Here is a 14,663-nt window from a genome sequence, read left to right as displayed (position 1 = left end):
CTTTATCTAAGGCTCTCTTATTCACTTGGAAATGTTACACTAAAAACTGGAGAATTATGAATTTCAGCATGTTCATATGCCCAGAACTTTTGATTCAAATGAAATTGTACATGAAATCCAGTATATAAAATAATGTGACACTAAAACTGCTACGCTTGGGACTTCCCCGTTGGTCCAGTGGTTAAGACTCTGTGCTTCCGGTGCCGGGGGTATGGGTTCAATCCCTGGTCAGGGAACTAAGATCCCACATGCTGTGAAAAGTGGCCAAAATATATAAATTAAAAATTTTAAACTGCTATGCTTGAATCAGGGTTAGGGTGACGGCCTTTATGCACCTCCCTTTCTCTGCCAAAACATCCCATAATGACATTTGTAGATTCTCCTGGGTTCCATCAAGCACCATAAAATGACCACTAGTGTGATGAAACAAGCACAGGCTTCGGATTCAAAATCACCACCACTGCGCTTGGGTCAGACACTAACTTCACTGAGTCTCAGTTTCCTCATCACTCAGGTAGAGAAAATAGCAGTTACTAATACCAAGATGGCATAGCCTGTACTAACGTTCATGTAAGTACCTCAGAGGCTGTGGAGGCTCCGGAGGTGGCACTGGTGGTAAAGACCCCGCCTCCGACGCAGGAGACGTAAGAGACGCAGTTTCGATCCTTGGATGGGGAAGATCCTCTGGAGAAGGAAATGGCAACAGACTCCGGTATTCTTGCCTGAAGAATCCCATGGACAGAGGGGCCTGGTGGGCTTCAGTTCATGGGGTCTCAAAGAGTCGGCCACTACTGAAGCCACTTAGCATATCAGATACTGTAACATTTAAATAAGTGCATCGGATACTGGAAGGCAGTGTACCAGGAAGAGCTCATCCAGGTGCTCGCTTTTATGTCAATGAGAGGAGAATTAGTAGAAAATTGGGTGGACTTTTCATTAGCCCTATTTTTATCAACTTGTCAATCCACTCATTTACCATTTTTTACTATTACTCCTGAGAACTTAGGGATAGATTCTGGCAGGTCTACGCTGGCTCTTAATAATGGATTCTAACGTGTTGAACAGATTACAACCACAGTGTCCATGAAGTCTGGCCATGGAAACGAAAGCTAAAGTTACGATGGATCTTTAGTCTTTCCGGGCAGCCAGGATCACATTTCCTGACTGGAAACTCAGCTGCTACAACCCTTTGACCCTCTGATGTCTCATGTGAGTTTGTCCTAAGTTCTTGGTTTCTAGGAAGACATTTGGATGTACTAAGAACATCTGGTACATACATAACACAAGACCGGAGCCCCGAAGAAGGCCACCCTCTGGCTGGTCTGCCAAGAGGGGCTTTCCCAGAGCCATGTCTAGTGACGCTATGCTGTACCTTCCCTCCCCAGACTGCTGTCTGGCCGTGTGCTTTCCATCCCATCCCAGGCTGAGATCTCTTGGACTTTATCCTTCTTCATTTCCAGTCACCATCTGTCATCCCTAAGCATTCTAGATTCTAGGCCCTTGCTTCCTAGGAACACGACCTTAGGGAACTACTGAGAAGTGAGAACCCAGGAACGTTGCCTTGGCCTAGGATGGTAAATAATTTGTGTATCCTGAGGCTGGTCAAGTCTTCTCTTTGTGCTTTGGTTTCCACAAAAGTACAAAAGATTGGGAGAACATGAAAATGATGGGCATGTGGAGAACAATTTGTACAACACTCTTCATATATCAGATTTATATTTCTACCAGGGAGTTGAGGCTTTAATCCACTCTATATTCTCCCTTCCCTGGTGGCTCAGAGGTTAAAGCATCTGCTTGCAATGCAGGAGACCTGGGTTCGATCCCTGGGTCGGGAAGATCCCCTGGAGAAGGAAATGGCAACACACTCCAGTGTTCTTGCCTGGAGAATCCTATGGACAGAGGAGCCTGGTGGGCTACAGTCCACGGGGTCGCAAAGAGTCGGACACGACTGAGCAACTTCACTTCACTTCACTTCACTTCAATGCCTGTAGAAAGTAACCGATCTATAAACACATGATCTCATAACAGTGAATTCTTGATGCTAGTCAGATTAAAATATTTGTTGAAATACATTTAAAAAGATGGATATTTTAAATCATCTGTCTCTTGGATGCTCTGAGTAATTAAATCTGCCCTTTTCTGAAGTATCCCAGTGGGTATGTTTTTTCCACCGGGAAAGTTTTATGGTCAGAGTACCTTCTCTGGTGTGAATTTCTAGTACAAATGAGAAAAACATAAAGGATTGTATTTCATTTGGCAGCAGAAGCAGTGGGGCTAGGGTAGTCCAGGCTACCCAGTGGGACTGGGAGGAGGTATCAATGTGGGTGAAATTGTTTCTCCTCAGTAGGTCAATTATCCAGGACTTGATCAGACTGAGAATAAAAAGAGATTTATCTAGAAGCCTCTACTGAAAGTCCTCTGCCTGGCTCCCCGCAGCTTACATCTCTTACAAAGCCATCCCTTACATATGAGGAGTTCCTGAGTGTTTTTCTCAGGGTACATTTACATTCAAAGGTAAGGAAAAAGACAACTCCAATGGCCTCAGTATTTTCCAGGGCACCACACGGATCTGCTCTTCTAGACATACTTGTAGCCATGTGATGGGACAGTTCATGAGGAAACTTGCAGGCAGGGCCACGTGAGAGGACTGCTTGCAAATTCTTCGAATTTTGAGGTTGAGGAACCGGATTCACAGAAATATCACTCTTTTAGCAGACGGTAAAGGGGCACTCCAGAGAAAACATTGTGAAAGCAAAGGAGAAAAAGAGAACATGGAGAAGCCTTGGTCTTGTGTAAGTGTTTCCATTTCAGATTCTCCAACTGTCCTAAGAGGGGACCTCATTGCACCCCACACTCTTGTCTGAGTGTCACTTCATTCCCCATCAAATGTCGAAGGGCACTTGACCTCCTAGAGCTAGAAGCCTGTCCAGGATGGCCTGGCCATGCTGCCTCCCTGCATGAATGTCTGGAAGTTTAGAAAGAGTTCTTCCCATCCATGAACTTGCTTTCTCTTCTCTGTCACCCTGGAAATAAACATATGATCACACCCACACTTCAGATAAGAAAACCAGCCATAGCCTGCCTGCACAAGAAGGAAAAAGCCCATTTGCAATTATGAAATAATATTTAAACTGCTTAGGGATAAACGGAGTGAAGAAATTTCCTGTCACATTTATGCTTTTGGAAAATAGCATTTCCAGAGAGTAAGCAGAACCAAAACTAAGTATTAATTGCCTAATAACCACGGTTTTAACTGGATGGAATTTTATGAGATGCCCACATTGGTCATACCATGTTTCTAGGCGAAAGGGCTGCAAAAGTGTCCTTTTGATTTGTTTTTCTCAAAAGATTCTAGTCCTTTCAATAATATTTATTAATGGGATGGGTAGGAAATGGAAAGCAAGGCCAAAAGGATGCTTAAATTCCTCAGAATTAGAGAAACGTGGCATATAAATAGGAGTTCCCTCCCCACCCACCCCAACTCCTACCAAAGTCTGTCTTGTTTAGGGAATAGAGTCATTTTTCTCCATTAAGCCGGCTCTATTGAAAATGTCAGCATGGAATTGCAGCCACTGTAGGCAAGCCTGCGTCGTAAGTGCCTGTAAATAAATTGTTCTGAGCTGAGGCACTTCTCCTTGGAACAGAATGGGGAGACTGTGTGGTCGCCTGGGTCCAGTGTGGGTGCAGGCTCGGGGCATGGATTTCTCCGGAACACTAGAATCACCTAAGTGCTTATCCACCCACTCATTCTACAGATGAGGAAACGGGGGTTGAGAGTCTGAAAGGCCTTTACTGGTCATGGCAGCTCGGTGCATGTATGCATGTGTGTATGTGTGTGTGTGTTGAGGTAAGAAGCCAGGACTAGAAAAGGATTCTTTGGAAGGTGAAGCCTAGATGGGTCTCCCATGCCCAGCAGAGGTTACATGGGTAAAACAGAGAGAGGGATGGTAGGTTTGTCGAAATGTCGAAAGAGAATAAATACAAAGTGCGAGAAGTCTGGGTATTTGAAGGAGTTGCAGAGAATTCAGTTTGTCTTAGAAGTGAGTGGAGATTGGGAGAGGGCAGGAGCCAGATTAAAGACTTCTACATTCAGGCTAATTACCTCTGCCTGGCCAGCCGCTGACTCCTGGAGAATGTGGACAAATTCCCCCAGACATCCATCCTTACCCTGGGGAGCTTACCTGCTGTCAGCTGCCTCCTGTCCATCAGGAGACCTCTCAGATCTCTATCTCCATCTAGATCTCCCTCGGGTGGCCCCCACTCATCTCACACCATCCAAAATCCCATAGGAATAGAAGATCATGGTACCAGACATCTAGGGTGAAGAGAGAGAAGGAGTGGGCATTCCCACACCTTTTAGAGAGTCATGGTGGACACTGGGCACCCTTTCTTCCTGTCATTTTTTTATCCATAGTCCCAGGAATGTGGAAGCCAAGGGGACCCCATGAACACCAGTCTTGCATAGCTGACCCTACTGTGAGCAGGATGGTCATGCCATGCTAAGGCATCAGCACTCAATGCCTGCATCATTGGGGTTGGGCCACCTGTGAAAGATACAAGGAGTTATCTGGAGCTGAGGGTTGCTCACCACTCCAGGAGAGCCCCCCGTTTACAGAAAAGGTCTTCAGAAATAGACCCTATCCTGCTGACTTGAGGAACAGCAACATTGTATTGCTCTCTGTCTTTGACAACTTGAAATTTTTGAGAGGAAGGTGTTTGATTGCTTTGGGAAAAATTAGAAAAAGCCCATCATTACATTGGTTCCGTCCATGGCTGGAGCTGGCTAGTCCTGGCTCACAAGAGCAGAAAGTGCACATCAGTTCTCAACTCCATGGTCAATGATATCAACTTGGTGGCTTGTAATCAGTTCTGGCAGGAGTAATTGCACCGTGTTGCTGTTGATCATTTGCTCAGTCATGTCTGACTCTTTGCAACCCCATGGACTGCAGCATGCCAGGCTTCCCCGTCCTTCACTATCTCCCAGAGTTTGCTCAAATTCATGTCCATTGAATCGGTGATGCCATCCAACCATTTCACTCTGTTACCCGCTTCTCCTCTTACCGTCAATCTTTCCCAGCATCAGGGTCTTTCCCAGTTAGTCAGTTCTTCGCATCAGGTGGCCAAAGTATTGAAATTTCAGCTTCAGCATCAGACCTTCCAATGAATATTCAGGGCTGATTTCCTTTAAGATTAACTGGTTTGATCTCCTTGCTATCCAAGGAACTCTCAAGAGTCTTCTGCAGCACCATAGTTAGAAAGCATCAGTGTTTCAGCTCTCAGCCTTCTTTATGATCCAACTCTCACATCTATACATGACTACTGGGAAAACCATAGGTTTGACTATACAGACCACGCTGCTGCTGCTGCTGCTGCTGCTGCTAAGTCACTTCACTCGTGTCCGACTCTGTGCGACCCCACAGACGGCAGTCCACCAGACACCGCTGTCCCTGGGATTCTCCAGGCAAGAACACTGGAGTGGGTTGCCATTTCCTTCTCCAATGCATGAAAGTGAAAAGTGAAACTGAAGTCGCTCAGTCGTGTCTGACTCTTATCGACCCCATGGACCATAGCCCACCAGGCTCCTCCGTCCATGGGATTTTCCAGGCAAGAGTACTGGAGTGGGGTGCCACTGCCTTTTGGATAGCAGCAAATACTTCTAACTACCACTGATTTCTCCTCATATTCACACAAAACCAAAACTCAGAGCAGAAAACTAACTTCTTTATACAAGTGACCTGCAGAATTCTAGTACCTTGGAATGGCCTGGAAAAAGTGAGAAACATCACACCTTTAATTAGCATTTACCTGACAACCTTCAAACAAATACAATTTTTAAGTTGTTTTATTTTTTGCTCCAGAACAGGGATTCTTTCCAGAGTACAGTAACAGGAGACCTGAATTTGGAACTGGAAGGTTTAAGTCTGAGCATCACCATCGATTAGATACACATGCTCTTGAGTTAGTCTTTGAGCCTCAGTTTCTTCATCTCTAAAACGAGGTTGCCAAATGACTTCCCACACTGACCATGAGGACTGAACAAATTAATAGACATGAAATATAAGGATTCTGGACAAGCAGCAGACAGTAAAATAACAGGGGCTAGAAAATATGGAAACCTCTATGCCATTCAACCTATGCCAATTGAATGAAGAGTTCCTCTCTTTCTTTATGGGAAATTCCATCCCTCCCGGGTGAATTTAATATTGCTCCAGTATTCACTTGGCATTTTCATCTGCAGGAGCCACTGTGATCCATGCCTGCTCAGCAGAAGAGCTGTGAGGGCAAGTTAGAGAGCTTCCACTGCCTTGTTCTGCCCTCTTGGCTGGTGGTGCTGGCGATGACTCCCTCGGTTTGGCAAGCATGTGAGGGAAAGCAGAGTGTGTCATGCTGGCATATTGATTATTTTGAATTAAATCTACTTAAGAGACAGCTGGTGCAAGGACACTCTGACCCTTCTTCATCCTCCTTAACACAGGGAATAAACCTTCCACGTAAAAGGTACTTTCCCTGTCCAGGGAAGAAGAGAGACAGCCTTCTCATCAGAGACAGGGAACTTAGGGCGGAGAAAGCTGTGTAAACAACCCTTGTTACATCACTAATTTAGTGTCCCAAGCCCAAACCTCTTGGTCTTGTCAACTCTTCACAAATGTATTATTTCTTTGTCTAAAAGCTGCCTGCTTTGGTCACTTCTTTGAGTCTCATATTTTTCCAGATTCCTGTACATATGAAATTAATTTTTTTCTTCTGTTCTATGTTGGTTTAATTCTTAGATAAGCAAAAAAAAAAAAAAAAAATGTGACAGTCCTGGAAACTTTTCTAGCTGTAGCATCTTTGATCCCTGTGAGTCTAGGCTCATGAAAAAACAAATCTTATTAACTGTGCCAGGCACACACTTTCTTTCCTTAAGATCTCTGGAGAAAGAAGGGCCTGTTGCTGAGAGTCTTAAAGGAATGAGCCCTGGCAGAAGGTTTGAGGGCAGTATTCTGTTTCCTGGTGCTATGTAACAGAGTATTCCAGCACTTGGTGCCTTAAAATGGCCATTTTTGTTTATGCACAGATTCTGTGGGTTGGAGATTTGGAAAGGAACAGACTTGAACCTGTTTCCCAATATCTGAAGATTCGGTTGGGAAAACTCAAAGGCTGGGGGTGACTTAGCAGCTAGAGACTAGAATCATCTGCAAGCGTCTGCACTCACATGTCTGACTGTCAGCAAGGATCTCAGCAGGTGTCGGTCAGAGAACCTGCACGCATTCTCTCCTGTGACCTGTGCTTCCCCACAGCATGGAAGCCTTGGGTTTCTTAAATGTCAGCTCAGGACTCCAAAAGCAAACTGTCCAGCTGCAAAGGTGGGGGCCTACCTCCCTTCCCAGCCCCAACCTTTGATGACTTGGCCTTCAGCAATTACTCAGATCACTTTTGCAGCATTCCATTCCTTCTGAGCAAGTTGGGAGCCCTGCCCAGATTCAAGAGGAGGGTGATTAGACTCTGCCTCTTTTTTTTTTTTAGTTTATCTTGGCTGCATCTGGTCTTAGCTGTGGCACACAGGATCTTCAGTCTTCATTCCAGCATGCTGGGTCTTTAGTTGCAGCATGAGAACTCTTCATTGCAGCACGTGGGATCTAGTTCCCGACTAGGAATCAAACCCTGGCCCCTGCACTGGGAGCACAGTCTTAGCCACCGGATGCCAGAGAAGCCCCTAGACTCCGTCTCGTGATGGGGAAGTGGCAAGGCTCTAGACGAGCCTATGGAATGGGACATAAAATTGCCACCAGTGTTGGAAAACACAGTTGATGGCAGGTAGCAATCATTATTTCTCATGAGAGGCCTTTACCTTCCCATCTGTGTACTGTGGATAGCTACAGCTTGGATGTCTGCCCTTGGCCTTTATAGGGGTCTGCTCCTCTCTAAGCCCAAGGCAGGGTCATTTCTTCATGATGTTCCCATTAAAAGGATTTTGTAAGCAGCTTGGAGGCCAACTGCATGACTTGTTCATTTTGAATCTCCCATCTACATGCTGCTCCTGGCATAGAGCAAAACCTGAAAATGTTTATTGAACTGGGATTTTTAGGTTATTCAGATCTTATGGAATCTATTGATAACAATTTTAATAAATGTTTAGGCAGTGCTTCCTATGTGGCAGGTATAGAAATATTATCGTATTTAACCCTCCAAGAAGTTAGAGAGGTATGGACTAGTGTTATCCCCATTTTACAGAGAAGGAAACTGAGGCACAGAAAGGTTTAATGACTTGGGCAAGTAACCTTGCCCTAGGTCACTCAGCTAATAAGTGGTAAAGCCAAGATTTGAGCCCAACAGCTTGGTTCCTAGAGCCTATATTCCTAATCACTAACCACACTGCCTCCTGGGGCATGGGGAGCCTTGGTTAAATTAAACAGGCTGTTTAGGATCAGTTGCGATTCTGCCATCTCCCTGAGTGTATGTCAGTAAGTTCTTGTCCCTTTCCAGGTATTCATGCCTTTACCAGTAACTCAAAGGGGCTAGACTAGATTTCTCAGAACTCCCAATGTGCGATGTCTTCATAGGTGGACCAACCCAAAAGCTGAACCTTTTATGATACAAACTTTTGTGGTCCTCTAGACAGAGCATAATGAGGACTTTCAAAGATTATTGAGGACCCAAAGTCCTGGGACTAAAAAATGCTGTAAACCAGAATAGAGAATTCATTTCAAGTCATCCATCCTAGGAACGCACGCCAGATGCAGTGTCAGCCAGGGACTGTCACGATGAACGGGACAGACTTCCCTGGGGCAGATGAGCGGGAGCCTGCTGACCACAGCACAGAACAAGGAACTGCAAGGGCGTGAGGGAGATGAGCTCGATCCTCGGGGCTCCCTGAGCAGGCAGAACCCTGGGATCTGGCTTTGAGAGGAAGATCCCAAAGTGCATGAGTCTCATTTTGTGATCCTGTCCAGCTCTGAGACTTTGTCTTCTGGGTTCGCTCAGAGCACTGCAAGGGAATCCCCTGGGATGCAGGCAGGGTTCCAGCCCACACTGTCTTTTTTTGACACCAGATGCTCACCCGGCCTACTCCTTGCCAGGCCAGTGGAGACCTTCAGGGTAGATAGGGTAGATGACCCCAGAGTGATATTTTGAACCTCATCTCATTTCAGTACTGCGAAACCAGTGCCAAGTCAGACACCTGTTTCTCCCCTCCAAATGGCCATCACCGTGTGCCTTCCATTTAAAAAGGCACCCGAGGAGGGCTGCGAGGGGCTAGGGAGGTGGGCCAGAAGTAGAGAAGCAACAGGCCACGAAGAGGCTACAAACTGGCTCCCGTCAGCCAGCCTGGGTGCCTGCAGTTGGCTCTGGGGCCTGAACTGACTGCCCCATCAAAAGCCAGTGCAGGGGAGAGCTGGTGAAAGGTAAATGCCTTCCATTTGTTCTGCTCTATGGTGCTATTAGTAGCACACGGAAAGAATTTGGGTGTCAGAGTTTCATCCCCAAAGCCTCACTCAGATAACGGGGCATTTTGCTTACATAGCAATCTTTTGATAGGATTTCCCTCATGTTTTTAAAACTCTCCTGCCTCATGCCTCACCTAAACACAGCTTCAATTTCTTTTTCTGCATCCTTTCTCTCTGCCCCCCTTGGCAACAATGACAGCCACTGTTTTCTGAGCTTCTACTATGCAGAGGACCCTCCCCACACTTGGGAATTCTGAACAACCCTTTGGAGATCACAATCATTGTTCCCCCTACCCCCATAGATGAGTCTCTGCAGATTCAGAGAAGCAAAGTCACTGACCCAAGGGCACACAACTCATGGGTGGCAGACCAAGGGAGTGTCCTGGTTGAAGCCATGAGGGCCCACCCCACCATGCTGCCCCCACCCCCTAAGTGCTTCAGAAACTCTAAGTCACTAGACCCTTGGCATTTCATACAAGTTGCTCCAGTGTATAGTCTCTGTGCTTAATCACTCACTACAGATGTGTTAATATTGCATTGGGGACATTTTCAAGTCATTCTGGAAGTTTCTCTAAAGTATGTTTGATTTTCCCTGAAAAGGGCATATTTCTAAGTTGAAAGTAGAAACAGAGATTTGTGGCCATTGCTGGTCTTTCTGCTGTTGTTTATTATAGTGGAGGCAGGGGCGTTGATTATCCTCTTCTTGTTTTATTTGGTATCACTGAGAACTTGCTACATCTACTTCAAGGGAATAAAATAATACCAGAATAGATTTATGGAAAATGAAAACAGGAACTGGCCAAGTCAACGCTATTTCACAATTATTTGCTAAAAGAGTTTGCAACACTCAGATTTAGTTGCTTTATTACTTTTTGTTGTTCTGTTTCAAATGAATGATTAGTCTGACTTTAAGACATTTTGAACTTGCTAGAATGCCACGTGCCCGGGGAGTGGGTGTTGGCGGGGGTGGGGGAGTGGCGGTGGGGAGGGGAGGAGAACTCTATGAAAAAATCCAAGTATTAGAAACTTGGTGAGATCTTCTCTGCTCCAGTTTCCCCTATATTGGGAAGCTGATTTCTCTGTAACTTCAAGGAGCCTGAGCTGCCTCTTTAGAGAACAGAAAGAACAATATCCCCTTTTAAAGAGAAGCTGCTCCAGCCAAGGTGTAGGGACTGCCCATCTGCTTGTCTGTGGACAAAGGCTGGGGAGCCTTTGAGAACCTCAGTGTCATCTCTGAGCCTAACACTCAGAGTCTTTACCAAAACAGCTGCCGAGAGACTGATCTGTCCCGTGTGAGACAAGGATGTGAAAGAGCTTTACATTCCACACAACTGAATTCTGCACAACCTCACGAAGGGGAGTGCTCCTTAGAGCCATCATCAGGATCCAGAATATGACTTGATGAGTAGGCACAGCCCTCACAGCACATCCCATGTCTCAATGGAACGGTTTCAACAGAACTAATTCTTATCTGATCCTGGCAAATGTTCCTTTTTATGAGTGATTCCAGGAGTTCAAGTTGACTCGGTCAAGGGCTTGGTTTAAACTACCTTTGATACTGAAGGCAGGGGAGCGGGGGGCTGGGGGGTGGGAGACAACTCACTTTGTCTTTCATTCATTCATTCATTCATTCAGCAAACCTTCTGTTACAAAGAAGCTCAAACAGAAGTCTTCCCATAAGGAAGAACTTAAGCATTTTTAGAGGCACCATTTACACAGGCTTTTCACATGTTAAATATTCATTTACCAAGACTGGGTGGGTAACTGCTCTGCAAACTGTTAAGGTTATAGAAAGGTGAGGAACTCACTTTATAAATCATTTTGACCTCCTCTTTAAAGCAGCTCCCAGAGATGCCTCTCACTCACCTTTGGATCACCTAATTTAGGTGTGCATAAGGAGTTTTAAATCGTCAAGCGTATTTTAAAGTTATGTAAGATGTGTATCTGTGACTTATCTGTTTTCAGCGTAGGCTTTGTCTAGTTCTTTCTGTAGCACTAAGATTTTACAGTGAATGGAGACAGAGTGGAGGGCAGGATGAACAAAGGGCTTTCCCAGTACAGATGCGTGTGTGTGTGTGTGTTCAGTCATGTCTGACTCTTTGTGACCCCATGAAATGTAGCCCTCCAGGCTCCTGTCCATGAGATTTTCCCTGCAAGAATACTGGAGTGGGTTGCCACTTCCTCCTTCAGAGGATCATCCCAAACCCAGGGATCGAACCCACGTCTCCTGCATCTCCTGCATTGGCAGGCAGATTCTTTACCACTGCGCTGCCTGAGAAGCCCAGTGCAGGTACCTAGAAACAAATGATTTGCCTCTTTTGCAAAGACCTGAGTTTCCTGGGGCTGGGGCGGGGGTGGCGAGGTGGTGGGTGAGGAGGGGCAAGGGACGAGACCCGGCAAAGGTGACTTCTAGGGGCTGATCCTTCTGAAGCTTGAATCTTTTTAGAGGATTGGGTTCTCCCAGTCCCTCCCTGACTTGTTCTACCTTTGCTTGCACAGATCATGCCATTTTAGGGGGTGTTTGCTAGGTCTCTGGAGCCCCATGAGGCTTCTCCCCACCCTGTCTGATTCCTGAGTGGGGAAGAGATACACTGGGAAGAATTTTCGAGCAAGTGAAACCACACACCTCAGATGGGATTTGAATCCAGGGATTGAAACTCAGATTGGGAATTGAACCCACTGTCTTTTTTTTTTTTTTTCCAGGCGAGGCTTTATTGAGGTCTCTGCTGCAGCAGAGGGGAGTGAGAATCAAACCCACTGTCTTTTAATTAAGATCACACACCTGGTCCCAGGACTGAACCAAGCTCAAATTCTTTATGTCTCTGTGCAGAAAGTGATAGGTAAGAAGTGGATTTACTTAGGAAGTTCCATAGACATTCCATAGACAGAATGCTGCTGCTGCTGCTGCTGCTAAGTCGCTTCAGTCGTTTCTGACTCTGTACGACCCCATAGATGGCAGCCCACCAGGCTCCTCTGTCCATGTGATTTTCCAGGCAAGAGTACTGGAGTGGGGTGCCATTGCTTTCTCCAAGACAGAATGCAGTCTGTCTCAAAATGTGAGAGCAGCCTGAAATATGGGCTTCCTTGGTGACTCAGTGGTAAAGAATCCACCTGCCAATGCAGGAGACATGGGTTTGATCCTTGGATCAAGAAGATCCCCTGGAGGAGGAAATGGCAACCTATTCCAATATTCTTGCCTGGAATATCCCATAGGCACAGGGAGCTTGGCAGGCTACAGCCCATGGGGTCACAAGAGTTGTATGTGACTTGGTGACTAAACAACAACTTTGTATGGGCTGGGTGACGTCATAGGCTAATAAGAGGAAGGATTATTCTGACTATTTAGGGAAGGAGTAGAGATTTCCAGGAATTGGACCACTGCCCTTTTGACCTTTTATGGTCAACCTAAGATTGAAGGCAGGAGGAGAAGGGGACGACAGAGGATGAGATGGTTAGATGACATCACCAATTCGATGGACATGAATTTGAGCAAGCTCTGGGGGTTGGTGATGGATGGGGAAGCCTGGTGTGCTGCAGTCCATGAGTTTGAAAAGAGTCGGACACAACTGAGTGACTGAACTGAACTGAGGAAGTGTCATGGAGCCTGTAGGTGTGACATTTAGCTGATGTATTCCAGTGAGCCGATACTGAGGCTCAAGGCCCCTGGAAGTCGACTCTTCTGCCATCTTGTACCTAATCGATTTTCATCAGTTTTTGTCATATCCTCAATGACTGTCATTCTTTTAAAGGTCATGCCCCTGCCCCCTTCCCTCCTATTTCACAAATAGATGCTAGAATGATCTGTTCTTCAGACAGGCACCCCCAGAGTTTGGGGGAAAGCTCTTTCTGGAAAGGACTTTGAGAAGTAAGGTAGCCGGAAGATAAAGAGGGTGCACAGCTTTCTCAGCTTTGCTGCTGCTGCTGCTAAGTCACTTCAGTCGTGTCTGACTCTGTGCAATCCCAGAGACGGCAGCCCACCAGGCTCCCCCATCCCTGGGATTCTCCAGGCAAGAACACTGGAGTGGGTTGCCATTTCCTTCTCCAGTGCATGAAAGTGAAAAGTGAAGTCGCTCAGTCGTGTCCGACTCTTCTCGACCCCATGGACTGCAGCCTACCAGGCTCCTCCGTCCATGGGATTTTCAGGCAAGAGTACTGGAGTGGGGTGCCATTGCCTTCTCCGCTTTAGCAGGAGACAATGGACACAAAAGAAAAAGAGCACATGCTCCTTGGATTACGTAGCAAGGTGCTTACACTGAGCTTGTCATTTCACAGTTGAAGCCAGTTAATCCCCGTAAGCCTCAGTTTCTTCATCTGTAACGTGAAGAGGAGAATAACTCCTACAGGTTTACTGGGAAGACTAAGTAAAGTAACTACTCTCTGTAAAGTAACAAGCACTCTATCTTTGAGGAAGAGTGAGCCTAAAAAGAATGGTTAACAGTGTGGCTGATCATAGGCGTTGTCAGAAACGCTAATGCAAGCACGCGACAGCTCGAGCCGCTGGCCTCTTTCAAAGCAGTGGAGGTGATGGTACCTGAGCGCCCTGCCCAGAAAGCTTCCTGCTTGGACCGTTTCCTCCCATTCCTTGCTTGTCTTCTCAACTTCAAACCTTGTTGGAGGCACCATCTGCCTCCCACACCAGAAGTCGTCTCCCTGTCTTCTTTCTACCTTCCTTGCCAAGTTCTTGTCTGAAGGTTGTCAGACAGGGGCCCCCACCACTGTTCTCAATGAGCCCGTCTCATGCCCCACAGGGGTACCCTACCTCAAGCCCATCTATCTCTCTCCCCAGTTGAAATACTACCCCTTCTCTGGTCTCTGTGCCCTGCCCCTTCTCCATCTCAACACCCTCCATCTCAACAACCCACAGATCTTATCAAGCCTCCTGTCTATAATCTCTGGATTGGGGTTCACATACCCCGTGGGTGGTCAGGCTGATCCACTGAGGGCAGAAGGACAAACATAGGAACTTTATTTACACATACTTTATATCTCATTTGTTTTCCTTCCTAATCATGAGTATATTTTACATTTTGAGCTAACATTTATTGAGTACTTACTATGTACAGAATCCCCTTGAATTTATCCTATGAACTCAGACAGTCATCGCAGCAACCCTGGGTTATCATCTCCACTTTAAAGACGGGGAAATTGAGGCACAGCTCTGTTAAGTAACTTGAGGTCACACAGCCAACAAGGGGCTGAACTTGTACTCTTTAAATTATTCCAATAAATATATATTAA

The sequence above is a fragment of the Bos indicus x Bos taurus genome, chromosome 8 (assembly GCF_003369695.1).
Source record: "Bos indicus x Bos taurus breed Angus x Brahman F1 hybrid chromosome 8, Bos_hybrid_MaternalHap_v2.0, whole genome shotgun sequence".
Lineage (NCBI taxonomy): Eukaryota > Metazoa > Chordata > Mammalia > Artiodactyla > Bovidae > Bos > Bos indicus x Bos taurus.
Note: the sequence above shows the minus strand (reverse complement) of the source record.